At 48.8% G+C, this 14,023-nt stretch overlaps 1 protein-coding gene across 4 annotated transcripts in view; it reads left to right on the top strand.

The window, feature by feature from the left end:
- Nucleotides 1-14,023, top strand: part of LOC119953246 (ras-related protein Rab-37-like) — a 506,036-nt gene that overhangs the window by 478,449 nt on the left and 13,564 nt on the right. The gene's annotated exons all lie outside the window — the stretch shown is intronic.

The raw sequence follows: 14,023 nt of genomic DNA on the forward strand, positions 1-14,023 counted from the left end.
ATTTAGAAAGTGGTGCTTCACCAGTTGTTGTTGTTCACAATCCACATTAATAATTTGGACTTTGGAATCAAAAGCACAATTTCTAATTTCACAGATGACTCCAAATTGGGTGGATAGTCAATACTGAGGAGGACTATAACAAATAACAGGAGAAGATTAATAAATCTGCTGGATGGACAAATTGATTGGGGAAGTTCAGCACAGATAAATATGAGACAGCGCATTTTGGTCAGAAGAATAGGGAAGTCACGTATTACTTTGGAGGTGCAGGTCTAGGTGGGATAGAGGAACAAAGGTGTCTCAGTACAAATACATCAATCTAAAATATGCGCCTCAGCTAAGCAAAGCCATAGAAAGCAAAGCCAGCATTAGATGTGGGTGAAGTTTGAAAGTAGGGAGGTTATCCTGTAATGAACCTTGGTTAGAACACACTTGGAGTACTATGAGCACATAGAGTGCCATGTGCAATTACAATTCTGGTCAGCTTATTAAAAAAGGATATAGAGACATCTGAGAAGGAGCAGGAAGATTTACAAGGATGATACCAGAAATCTGTGAGTGTAAATATCAGGAAGGATTGACAGACTGGGGCTCTTCTCTCTTGAAAAGGAACATAGGAATTATCATAGAATCATAGAATTCACAGTGCAGAAGGAGGCCATTCAGCAAATCGAGTCTGCACGGCCCTTGGAAAGAGCTCCCTACTTAAGCCCACACCTTCACCCTATCCCCATAACCTTGTAACCTCGCCTAACCATTTTGGACACGAATAGCAATTTAGCATGGCCAACCCACCTAGCCTGCACTTCTTTAGACTGTGGGAGGAAACCAAAGCACCCGGAGGAAACCTACGCAGTTGCAGGGAGAACGTGCAAACTCCACACAGAGTGACCCAAACCAGGAATCGAACCTGGGACCCTGGAGCTGTGAAGCAACAGTGCTAACCACTGTGCTACCATGCCACCCAATTAGGAGCAGAAGTAGGCAATTCAGCCCATCGAGCCTGCTCCGTCATTTAATCATATCATGGCTGGTCTCTTCCTGGTCTGAAATCCTCCCTACCTGTTCTCCATATTCCTTGAACTCATTTTTATCAGAAATATATGCATCTGCTTCTTGAAACCATTTAACGATCAGACTCCATCACATCATGGGGCAGCGAGTTCCACAAATTCACCACCCTCTGCGAAAAGTAGTTCCTCCTTATCTCAGTTTTAAATCGACCACCTCTCAATCTATATCTGTTTAGCACACTGGGCTAAATCGCTGGCTTTGAAAGCAGACCAAGCAGGCCAGCAGCACGGTTCGATTCCCGTTACAGCCTCCCCGAACAGGTGGCGGAATGTGGCGACTAGGAGCTTTTCACAGTAACTCCATTTGAAGCCTACTCGTGACAATAAGCGATTTTCATTTCATATCTGTGACCTCTCGTACTAGGTTGCCCCACAAGGGGGAACATTTAGTCTACATTTACTTCATCAATCCCTCTTAGTATTTTCTGAACCTCGATCAGATCCCCTCTCAATCTTCTAAACTCCACCGAATATAAGCCCAAACTGATGAATCTCTTCTCTTTATCAACCCTTTTATTCCCGGAAAGGGAGGCTGAGGACTGACCTAACAGAGATTCATAAAATCATTGAACATTTGATCGAATGGATACAGAGAGAATGTTTCCTCTTGTGCGGAAGAGCATAACTCAAGGCCATCAATATAAGATAATCACCGAGAAATCAAATAGGGAATTCAAGAGAAGCTTCTTCATCCAGAGAGTGGTGTGAATGTGGAACGTGCCACCACAGAAAGTGGTTGAAGTGAATAGTTTAGATACATTTAAGGGGAAGGTAGACAAGCATCTGAGAGAGAAGGGTGAGATAAGGAAATAAGGATGAGAAAAGATTGGAGGAATAGTCTGGTTGGGCCAAATGCCTGTTTCTTTGCAATATACCCAGTGTAGTCCCCAGGACTTGGGCCCTGGACCATGAGCTACAGGTGCCAATGGGCAGTTTGACCAATGTCCAGTGCATGTTTGGCTCTGTAAACAATTGCCACAGAGTAGCGGTGAAGAGTGAAAGGTGAAATCAATGGAAATGCTCTGACAATCCTCGATTCGTGCCCAAACTCATAAATCCACAAGATGGCTATCAAACCCCATAAATGTCTGCTACCCTGGCTGGGTTGAAACATGACAGCAGAAGAGTGCGCACCACACAACTGACTGGAAAAGATCCCACTGCTAACTGTCACAATTGGACTTGGGAGACTAGAGCAGTAACACCACATCATCACAGTAAATTCAATTTTCCTCGTGGTAAAAGAATATACGTCAGTTTGGAGACCCCAGTCTTATAGATTAACGTGGCACCATTGATCATGGCGGTGATCAGTCTCACTCTTCCTTTGCTCTTCTCTTCTCACCGAATGAGATTGTTGGAAAGATTTTATTCTGATTTGGCAGAAATCTTGAAAATATCTCACACACAATGAGTGGGTCACGGACCCCCAAGATTGGAGTACGGGGGAGCAGGTGGTGTAAATCATAGTGTGTGTGAAGACAAATGGGGTGACACGGTGGCACAGTGGTTAGCACTGCTGCCTCACAGCGCCAGGGACCCGGGTTCAATTCCAGCCTTGGGTAAGTGTGTGAAGCTTGCAATTCTCCCCACGTCTGCATGGATTTCTTCCAGGTTCTCCGGTTTCCACCCAAAATCCAAAGATGTGCAGGTTAGGTGGATTATAGAACATATAGAAAAATACAGCACAGAACAGGTCCTTCAGCCCACGATGTTGTGCCGACCGTTTGTCCTAGATTAAGAACAAATCAATCTACACCCCAGCATTCTACCGTAATCCCTGTACCTATCCAATAGCTGCTTGAAGGTCCCTAATGTTTCCAACTCAACTACTTCCACAGGCAGTGCATTCCATGCCCCCACTACTCTCTGGGTAAAGAACCTACCTCTGACATCCCCCTATATCTTCCACCATTCATCTTAAATTTATGTCCCCTTGTAATGGTTTGTTCCACTCGAGGAAAAAGTCTCTGACTGTCTACTCTAACTATCCCCCTGATCATCTTATCTCTATCAAGTTGCCCCTCATCCTTCTCCGTTCTAATGAGAAAAGGCCAAGCACCCTCATCCTTTCCTCGTAAGACCTACTCTCCATTCCAGGCAACATCCTGGTAAATCTTCTTTGCACCTTTTCCAAAGCTTCCACATCCTTCCTAAAATGAGGCGACCAGAACTGCACACAATACTCCAAATGTGGCCTTACCAAGGTTTTGTACAGCTGCATCATCACCTCACGGCTCTTAAATTCAATCCTCTGCTAATGAACGCTTGCACACCACAGGCCTTCTTCACAGCTCTATCCACTTAAGTGGCAACTTTCAAAGATCTATGAACATAGACCCCCGAGATCTCTCTGCTCCTCTACATTGCCCTACCGTTAACCCTGTATTCCGCATTCATATTTGTCCTTCCAAAATGGACAACCTCACACTTTTCAGGGTTAAACTCCATCTACCACTTCTCAGCCCAGCTCTACATCCAATCTATGTCTCTTTGCAGCCAACAACAGCCCTCCTCACTATCCACAACTCCACCAATCTTCGTATCGTCTGAAAATTTACTGACCCACCCTTCAACTCCCTCATCCAAGTCATTAATGAAAATCACAAACAGGAGAGGACCCAGGATCCCTGTGGTACGCCACTGATAACTGGGCTCCAGGCTGAATATTTGCCATCCACCACCACTCTCTGACTTCTATCGGTTGGCCAGTTCGTTATCCAACTGGCCAAATTTCTCACTATCCCATGCCTCCTTACTTTCTGCATAAGCCTACCATGGGGAACCTTATCAAATGCCTTACTAAAATCCATGTGCACCACATCCACTGCTTTACCTTCATCCACGTGCTTGGTCACTTCCTCAAAGAATTCAATTTGACTTGTGAGGCAACACCTACCCTTCACAAATCCGTGCTGACTATCCCTAATTAAGCAGTGTCATTCCAGATGCTCAGAAATCCTATCCCTCAGTACCCTTTCCATTACTTTGCCTACCGCTGAAGTAAGACTAACTGGCCTGTAATTCCCAGAATTATCCCTATTCCCTTTTTTGAACAGGGGCACGACATTTGCCACTCTCCAATCCCTGGTACCACCCCTGTTGACAGTGAGGACAAAAAGATCATTGCCAACGGCTCTGCAATTCATCTCTTTCTTCCCATAGAATCCTTGGATATATCCCGTCAGGCCCGGGGTACTTGTCTATCCTCAAGTTTTTCAAAATGCCCAACACATAGAAACATAGAACAGTACAGCACAGAACAGGCCCTTCAGCCCTCGATGTTGTGCCGAGCAATGATCACCCTACTCAAACCCACGTATCCACCCTATACCCGTAACCCAACAAACCCCCCCCCCCCCCACCCAACCTTACTTTTTTAGGACACTACGGGCAATTTAGCATGGCCAATCCACCTAACCCGCGCATCCCTGGACTTGATGGGCCGAATGGCCTCTTTCTGAACTGTATAGAACATAGAACGATACAGCGCAGTACAGGCCCTTCGGCCCTCGATGTTGCACCGACATGGAAAAAAAAAAAACTAAAGGCCATCTAACCTACACTATGCCCTTATCATCCATATGCTTATCCAATAAACTTTTAAATGCCCTCAATGTTGGCGAGTTCACTACTGTTGCAGGTAGGGCATTCACGGCCTCACCACTCTTTGCGTAAAAAACCCACCTCTGACCTCTGTCCTATATCTATTACCCCTCAATTTAAGGGCTATGTCCCCTCGTGCTAGCCACCTCCATCCGCGGAGGAGGCTCTCGCTGTCCACCCTATCTAACCCTATCTAACATCTTCCTTCCTACAAGTATTTCCTCGAGCTTACCAGTCTGTTTCACACTGTCCTCTCCAACAATATGGCCCCTCTCATTTGTAAATACTGAAGAAAGTACTCGTCAAGACCTCCCCTATCTCTTCAGGCTCAATACACAATCTCCCACTGCTGTCCTTGATCGGACCTACCCTCGCTCTAGTCATTCTCTTTTTTTAATAAACAATTTTATTGAGCTATTTTTGGCATATAAAACAATGACAATTGTATAATGTAACGTACAAAAGGAAAAGCAATTAACACATAGTGCAAACCACGACTTCCATTCTCGTGCAAGGACCTCTTCCTAAAACCACCCTCTACTCTACATTACCCTAGTCCCCCCCCCCCCCCCCCCCCCCCCCCCCCGCCTCTTCTCCCCTGATGACGATTAATTCTCTGCAAAGAAGTCAATGAATAGCTGCCACCTCAGGGCAAACCCCGACAATGAACCTCTCAAGGCGAACTTGAACTTTTCTAGACTGAGAAAGCTCGCCATGTCCGATAGCCATGCTTCGGTCTTCGGGGGCTTTGAGTCCCTCCATGCCAACAGTATTCGTCACCGGGCTACCAGGGAAGCAAAGGCTCCTTCTCCACCTGGACTCCCGGGTCCTCCGACATCCCAAAGATTGCCACCTCAGGACTCATTACCACCCCAGTTTTCAAAACCCGGGACATGATGTCCGCGAATCCCTGCCAGTATCCCCTGAGTCTAGGGCACGATCAGAACATGTGCACGTGATTAGCCAGCCCTCCGGCGCATCTGGCACACTTGTCCTCCAGCCTGAAAAATTTACTCATCCGGGCCACCGTCATGTGGGGCCGGTGCACAACCTTGAACTGAGCCTGGTACACGTTGCGGTCGTGTTTACTCTGCCCAGTGCTTTTGCCCAAATACCGTCCTCCATCTCCCCCCCGAGCTACTCATCCCACTTAAGCTTCAGGTCATCAGTCTGTGTATCCTCTGCTCCCATTAGTTCTTTGTAAATATCTGAGACTCTACCCTCACCTACCTCTTCCCTCGATATCACCCTGTCCTGCCTCCCCTTTGGCGGGAGGCGTGGGAAGGACGGCACCAGCCTGCGCACGAAATCCCGCACCTGTAAGTATCTAAAGTCATTCCCTCCCACCAGCCCAAACTTCTCCTCCAACGCCCTCGTGCTCGGGAAGCTCTCTTCCAAGAACAGATCACCCACCCTCGCAATCCCCGCCCTCTGTCACAGTCGATACCCACCGTCCATGTTCCCCGGGGCAAATCGGTGATTGACGCAGATTGGGGTCCACACCGATGCTCTCACTTCCCCTATATGCCTCCTCCACTGGCCCTAGATCCCCAAAGCCGCCACCACTATCGGGCTGGTGGAGTACCGCGCCGGCGGAAGCAGCAGAAGCGCCGCAACCAGGGCCAACAAACTGGTGCCCCTGCACAAAGCAGCCTCCATCCGCTCCCAGACCGACCCCGTGCCCACCATCCATTTCCTTATCATCGCTATGTTGGCCGCCCAGTAGTAGTTGCTAAAGTTCGGCACCACCAGCCCTCCCTCCCCTCTGCTGCTTTCGAGCATCACCTTCCTCACCCGCGGGGACTTCCCTGCCCAGACAAATCCCAGGATAATTTTATTCAGCATCTTAAAGAAGGACCTCGGGATGAAAATGGGGCGACACTGAAATATGAACAAGAATCTTGGTTGAATCTTCACCTTAACAGTCTGCACCCTCCCCGCTAGTGACAGCGGGAGCGCATCCCAACGCTGAACCTCCTCCCTCACTCGTTCCACCAGCCGGGACAGGTTGAGTTTATGCAACTTGCCCCAGCCCTGTGCCACCTGTATCCCCAAGTATCTAAAGCTTTCTCCTACCAGCCTGAACGGCAACCCCTTCAGCCTACTCTCCTGTACCCTCGCCTGAATTACGAACAACTCGCTCTCAGCCATGTTCAATTTATATCCTGAAGACCGGCCAAATTCCCTCAGGATTTCCATGATGCTGTTCGTCCCCACCATTGGGTCCGCGACGTATAACAACCGGTCATCCGCATATAACGAGGCTTTATGTTCCACTCCCCCCCCCCCCCCCTCCTCACCCCGGACCAGCCCTTTCCAGTCCTTTGAAGCTCTCAGAGCAATTGCCAGCGGCTCTATGGCCAGCGCGAACAGCAGTGGGGAGAGAGGGCAATCCTGTCTTGTCCCACGGTGTAGTCTGAAGTAATCTGATGATGTCCTGTTCGTCCTTACACTGTTACACTAGCCTCTGGGGCCTGGTATAACAGCCTAACCCAGTCAATGAACCCCTCCCCGAACCCAAACCTTCCCAGCACCTCCCACAGATAGTCCCAGTTGACCCAGTCGAAAGCCTTTTCCGCATCCATAGCTATCACTGTCTCATCCTCCCTGCTCTCCGGGGGCATCATGATCACATTAAGCAGCCTTCTTAGTTTGGCTGCCAGTTGCCTACCCTTTACGAATCCAGTTTGGTCCTTCGCAATTACATCCGGTACACAGTCCTCAATTCTAGTCGCCAAGATCTTGGCCAGTAACTTAACGTCTGCGTTGATCAAAGAGATCCTATAAGACCCACAGGCCTCCGGGTCTTTATCCCATTTCAGAATAAGCGAAATAGTGGCCTGCGACATCGTCGGGGGTAGGACCCCTCTGTCTCTTGCCTCGTTAAAAACCCTGACCAGCACCGGGCCAACTATCTCGGCAAACTTTTTGGAAAAATCCGCCGGATATCCATCCGGCCCCGGTGCTTTACCCGACTGCATGACCTTCAGGCCCCCCAATACCTCTTCGATCCCAACCAGATCAATCACTCCCAGTCCGTCTACCAACCCCCCACCCACTCTTGGGAAGGTCAGTCCGTCCAGGAATCGTCTCATCCTCTCCGGTCCCCTGGAGCTTACTATAAAAGACCCTGAACACCTTGTTCAGCCCTGCCGGGTCCTCCACCAGATTTCCCTCCCCATCCGCTATCCTTCCTATCTCCCTAGCCGCTTCTCTCTTCCTTAGTTGTTGCGCGAGCATTCTGCTGGCCTTCTCTCCATGCTCATTTATCCCGCCTTTTGCCTTTCTAAGCTGCTCTACGGCCTTGCCTGTAGTCAGCACCCTGAACTTGGCCTGCAGCCTCTGTCGTTTCCTGAGTAACTCTGGCCTCGGGGACTCTGTGTAGCTCCTGTCCATCCGTAAAATTTCCTGAACCAGTCGGTCCGTTTCTGCCCTATCTGTCCTGTCCCTATGGGCCCGGATTGAGATCAGGTCCCCTCTCACCACTGCCTTCAGTGCCACCCAGAGCACCGCTGCTGAAACTTCTCCGGTATCATTTACCGGCAGGTAATTCTGCATGCATTTCCTTAGTCACTCACACACCGCCTCGTCCGCAAGCAATCCAACTTCCAACCTCCATTGTGGGCGCTGGAAGCTATCCTTACAAATCCGTAGGTCTACCCAGTGCGGAGCATGGTCCGATATGGTAATTGCCGAATATTCTTCCCCCACCAATCCAGCCAGCAAGTCTCTACTCATGACAAAGAAATCCATTTGGGAATACAGCTTATGGACATGGGAGTAGTACGAAAACTCCCTCGCCAATGGCCGGCTCAATCTCCACGGATCAGCTCCCCCAATTTGCTCCATGAACCCTCTCAGTTCCTTTGCCATCGCTGGCAACCTGCCCGTTTTTGAAGACGACCGGTCCAGGCTCGGGTCCAGGACTGTGCTAAAGTCCCCACTCATTATCAGTTTGCATGAATCCAAGTCGGGGATCTTCCCGAGCAACCTCCTGATGAAATCCACATCATCCCAATTAGGGGCATACACACTGACCAAGACTACTCTCACCCCTTTGAGCTTACCCCTAACCATAACAAATCTGCCACCCCCGTCCGCAACTGTACCCTCCGCCTCAAATTGAACCCTTTTATTAATCAGGATCGCAACCCCCCTCATCTTACTATTGAGCCCCGAATGAAAGACCTGACTAACCCAGCCCTTCCTCAACCTAACCTGGTCTGCCACTTTCAGGTCTGTCTCCTGCAGCATGACTACGTCCGCCTTCAGAAGCCGCAAATGCGCAAACACACGCGTCCTCTTCACTGGCTTGTTTAGCCCTCCAACATTCCAGGTGATCAGCCTGGTTGGCGGGCAATTCACCCCACCCCCTTTGCCATCAGCCATCCCCTTTCCTTGGCCAGCCCCCCAGCCATGTGTCGCGCTTCCTCTGGCCCGCCTCCTGGCCGGCTCCACCCATGACCTCCTCACTGTTGCCACTGTACATTTGGAAGAAACAGACTTATCAGTGATTGGCAGCATGGCAGCATGGTTTTGTGCATGGAAGGTCATGTCTTACAATCCTAATAGAATTCTTTGGGGAAGTGACAAAGTTAATTGATGGGGGAAGGGCTGTTGATGTCATATACATGGACTTCAGTAATGCATTTGATCAAGTTTCCCATGGCAGGTTGATGGAAAAAGTGAAGTTGTATGGGGTTCAGGGTGATCTAGCTAGATGGATAAAGAACTGGCTGGGCTACAGAAGACAGAGAGTAGTGATGGAAGGGAGTGTCTCAAAATGGAGAAAGGTGACTAGTGGTGTTCCACAGGGATCCGTGCTCGGACCACTGTTGTTTGTGATCTACATAAATGACCTGGAGGAAGGTATAGGTGGTCTGATTAGCAAGCTTGCAGATGATACTAAGATTGGTGGAGTTGCAGATAGCGAGGAGGACTGTCAGAGAATACAGCAAAATATAGATAGATTGGAGAGTTGGGCAGAGAAATGGCAGATGGAGTTCAATCCAGGCAAATGCGAGGTGATGCATTTTGGAAGATCTAATTCAAGAGCGGACTATATGGTCAATGGAAGAGTCCTGGGGCAAATTGATGTACAGAGAGATCTGGGAGTTCAGGTCCATTGTACCTGAAGGTGGCAACGCAGGTCGATAGAGTGGTCAAGAAAGCATACAGCATGCTTGCCTTCATTGGACGGGGTATTGAGTACAAGAGTTGGCAGGTCATGTTACAGTTGTACAGGACTTTGGTTTGGCCACATTTGGAATACTGCGTGCAGTTCTGGTCACCACATTACCAGAAGGATGTGAATGCTTTAGAGAGGGTGCAGAGGAGGTTCACCAGGATATTGCCTGGTATGGAGGGTTAGCTATGAATTAGATTAGGATTGTTTTCGTTGGAAAGACAGAGGTTGAGGGGGGACCTGTTTGAGGTCTACAAAATTATGAGAGGTATGGACAGGGCGGATAGCAATAAGCTTTTTCCAGAGTGGGCGTGTCAATTACAAGGGGTCACGATTTCAAGGTGAGAGGGGGAAAGTTTACGGGAGATGTGCGTGGGAAGTTTTTTACGCAGAGGGTGGTGGGTGCCTGGAACGCTTTGCCAGTGGATGTGGTAGAGGTGGGTACGATAGCTTCATTTAAGATGCATCTAGACATGTATATGAACGGGCGGGGAACAAAGGGAAGTAGATCCTTCGAAAATAGGCGACAGGTTTAGATAAAGGATCTGGATCGTAGAGGGGCAGAAATGGTTGTTGGAGGTTCCTGGTTATAGATGTTTCAATAAGAACAAAGAAAATTACAGCACAGGAACAGGCCCTTCGGCCCTCCCAGCCTGCACCGATTCAGATCCTTTATCTAAACCTGTCGCCTATTTTCCAAGGATCTACTTCCCTTTGTTCCCTGCCCGTTCATATATATGTCTAGATGCATCTTAAATGAAGCTATCGTACCCGCCTCTACCACCTCCACTGGCAAAGCGTTCCAGGCACCCACCACCCTCTGCGTAAAAAACTTCCCACGCACATCTCCCGTAAACTTTCCCCCTCTCACCTTGAAATCGTGACCCCTTGTAATTGACACGCCCGCTCTGGAAAAAGCTTATTGCTCTCCACCCTGTCCATACCTCTCATAAATTTATTAGGTAATACAACCTTCCCAGGTCTCCCACGGCCGACTTCCGGTTTCCTGCTCCGAAAATCTAAGTTAAAATTCAAAAACCCAGCTTACCTTCCAGCTCTCCCCTCCAAAAATGGCGCCCCTCTCTGCCCGCTCCACTGGAAGAATGAGGCCCTGCTAAATTGGCCATGGATTGGCCATACTAAATTGCCCCTCAGTGTCCAAAGATATGTAGGTTTGGTGGGGTTGCAGGGATAGGGAGGGGGAAATGGGCCTGGGTAGGATGCTCTTTCAGAGGGTAGGCGCAGACTCGATGGGCTGAATGTCTCCTTGTGCACTGTAGGGATTATATGATTCAAGAGTAACAAAAACTCAGATTTTCTAATTTTTTGTTGATTGTTGGCAAGAGGGAGGGGGTGAGATGACAGAATTATAGAATTGTTCCAGTGCAGAATGCATCCATTTCTCACTTTGATCCAAATTCCCAAATATACTCACTCGGACTGGGTCTCATTCAGGATGAGGTCTCTCACTGCTCGTGCGCCATTACCGATGCAGCGCTATTTTACAATGTCAGGGATCCAATCAGTTCCAGGTATTGTGAATTGGTATCTGTGCTCCTGCCAGGTTTGCTGGCAGTTGGCCCACCCTTAAATTGCCAACAAGCTCATTGCTGAATAGTTGAAGTGTCCACTCTGTAGAACAATCCCTTTGAGACCAAGATACAGAATGAGATAGAGTAAGGGAGTGTGCAACCAGCCTTGATTTCAACTGCCAGGAAGCAGGGAGGGAAAGTGCAGAATGGAAAATTGGAAGCTTAAGAGGAATATTTGTTTTCCACAAGAAGCAGGGTTTAGCAGGCTGTTATGTGTAACTGTAGCCTTGTTGAGACTGACAGTGTAAATGTCAAGGCTCATTTGGAGTACTTCATTAGAAAAGATGACGTGCGTTGACATACTTGTTACGTCAAACAGAAAGACAGACGTTGCCTAAATGGAGACAGGTTGAGGAATATCAAATCAAATAGAGCAGCAGGTCGAGATTAGAGAGCTACAAATCTGCCATCTCCCAACTAAATATAATTCTGTTTGGAGCAGTCAACTCTCAAACTATCATATTAGATTATCTTTACCTGTTTCTGAGCAGAGTCTGTCAGTGAGTCAGATTGGTTGGGAAAAAAGATAAAATTAACTCCTGCTTCTCCTATTTGTGATTGATAGCAACTTCTAGATTTTATGTTTCTCTCTCTCTCCCAAAGTCCCACATAAACAGGAGGAGGTCATTCAGCCCCTCAAGCCTGTTACTCCATTTAGTTAGATCATGGATGGTCTGTACTGTAACTCTATTTACGTGCTTTGGTTCTACAATGATTCTATGATTCTATGAATGCTTAGTACTCTTGCCAAACAAAAATCTATCACTCTCCGATTTGAAATTAACTCCCAGCCTCAAAAACATTTTTGATGGGCAGAGTTCCAATTTCCACTGCTCTTTGTGTGAAGAAGCTTCTTGTTATCACCCCTGAAAGGCTCAAATTTAATGGTTATTCTGCCCCCCCCCCACTTTTGCTGCACTACCCCAACTAGAGGAAAGGGTTTCTCTCTATTGACCCCACTCAATCCTTTAGGCACTTTAAACTTCTCAATTAGATCACCTATAATCTTCTGCACCCGAGTAAATACCAGATGATTTATTCATTCCCGTCCTCAGAATTTAACCCCTTTAGCACTTGTTTCATTCTGATGAATCTTTGCAGAAAATTCCACAAGGCCAATAAATTCTTCCCAATGTGTGCTGCTCGGATAACAAATTCCCTACACTCACTCACTCAACCTACATTCAGATGGGAACAAACTTGGCAAGGTAATCATGGAATCATAGAATCCCTACAGTGCAGAAGGTGGCCAAACAACCCATCAAGTCTGTGCCGACCCTCTGAAAGAGTACCCCACCCAAGCTCAGTCACCCACCTTATCCCAATAACCCCTTGACCTAAGCTACACGTCTTTTTTGACCTGGGTTCAATTCCGGCCTTGGGTGACTGTCGATGTGGAGTTTGCACGTTCTCCGCATGTCTTTGTGGGTTTCCTCCGGGTGCTCTGGTTTCTTCCCACAGTCTAAAGATGTGCAGGTTAGGTGGATTGGCCATGCTAAATTGTCCCTTTGTGTCCGAAGATATGTGCAGGTTAGCTGGGGTTACAGGGATAGGGTGGGGGAGAGGGTCTAGGTAGGGTGCACTTTCAGATGGCTGGTGAAGACTCAATGGGCCAAATGGCCTCCTGCACTGTAGGAATTCTATAGATTATATGGATATAGCTTCACTTTGTATCTAACCCCGGCAATTACAGTCCTGTTTGTTGCTGGCAGTTTGCAGTTGTGAAGGTGATTGTTACTGGTTTTAGTAAAGGTCACAAAGAGTCCACACTGAGTTGGTTGAGCCAAAAACATACTGGGCGGGGTTCTCTGATCCTGAGTCCTGAGGCTAAGTGTTGATGCCATTGTAAACGCCGTCGCGTTTTACGACGGCATCAACAGGTCCCCAGGAGCAGCTGTCCTGAGCCCTACAGTGGGCCAGCACGGCACTGGAGCAACACACGCAGCGTGAAACGGGCGCTGTGGGTCTGCGCATGAGCGCTGCGGTCGGCGCGAACTCGCGCATGCGCACTAGTTTCCTTCTCCGCCCCGGCCCCAATGCAACGTGGTGTAGAGCTACAGGGGCCCGGCACGGAGTAAAAGAGGCCCCTACCAGGAGAAGCCAGCCCGCCGATCGGTTGGCCCCAACCGTGGGCCAAGCCACAGTGGAGGCCCCCCCACAGGGTCGGAACCCCCTCCCCCCCACCAGGCTGCCCCCCACAGGGTGGACGCCGCGGTCCCGCTGGGTAAGACCACATGTGAACGCCACCAGCAGGACTCGGCCTATCTCGGCAGCCACTCGGCCCATCCCGCGTGGAGAATCGCCGGTGGGGGGGGGGGAGGGCTCCACCAGCGCCATTGCCGCCGATTCTCCAGTCACCGGAGAATTGACGGACCGGCGTCGGGGCTGCGTCGCGTGAATCAACGTGCGAGTATCTTTATGGACTGACAGTAAATAGGTAATTTGCCGCTTCCACTGAAGTTACACCATGTAACGTTTCCCTTCATTCTCCTGTCTACCAGTTATTTACAATCCAGGTTGATCTTCTCACTATCACGCCCACTATATTTTATAATTACTCCCTACTG

Source organism: Scyliorhinus canicula, chromosome 18, assembly GCF_902713615.1.
Source record: "Scyliorhinus canicula chromosome 18, sScyCan1.1, whole genome shotgun sequence".
Taxonomy (NCBI): domain Eukaryota; kingdom Metazoa; phylum Chordata; class Chondrichthyes; order Carcharhiniformes; family Scyliorhinidae; genus Scyliorhinus; species Scyliorhinus canicula.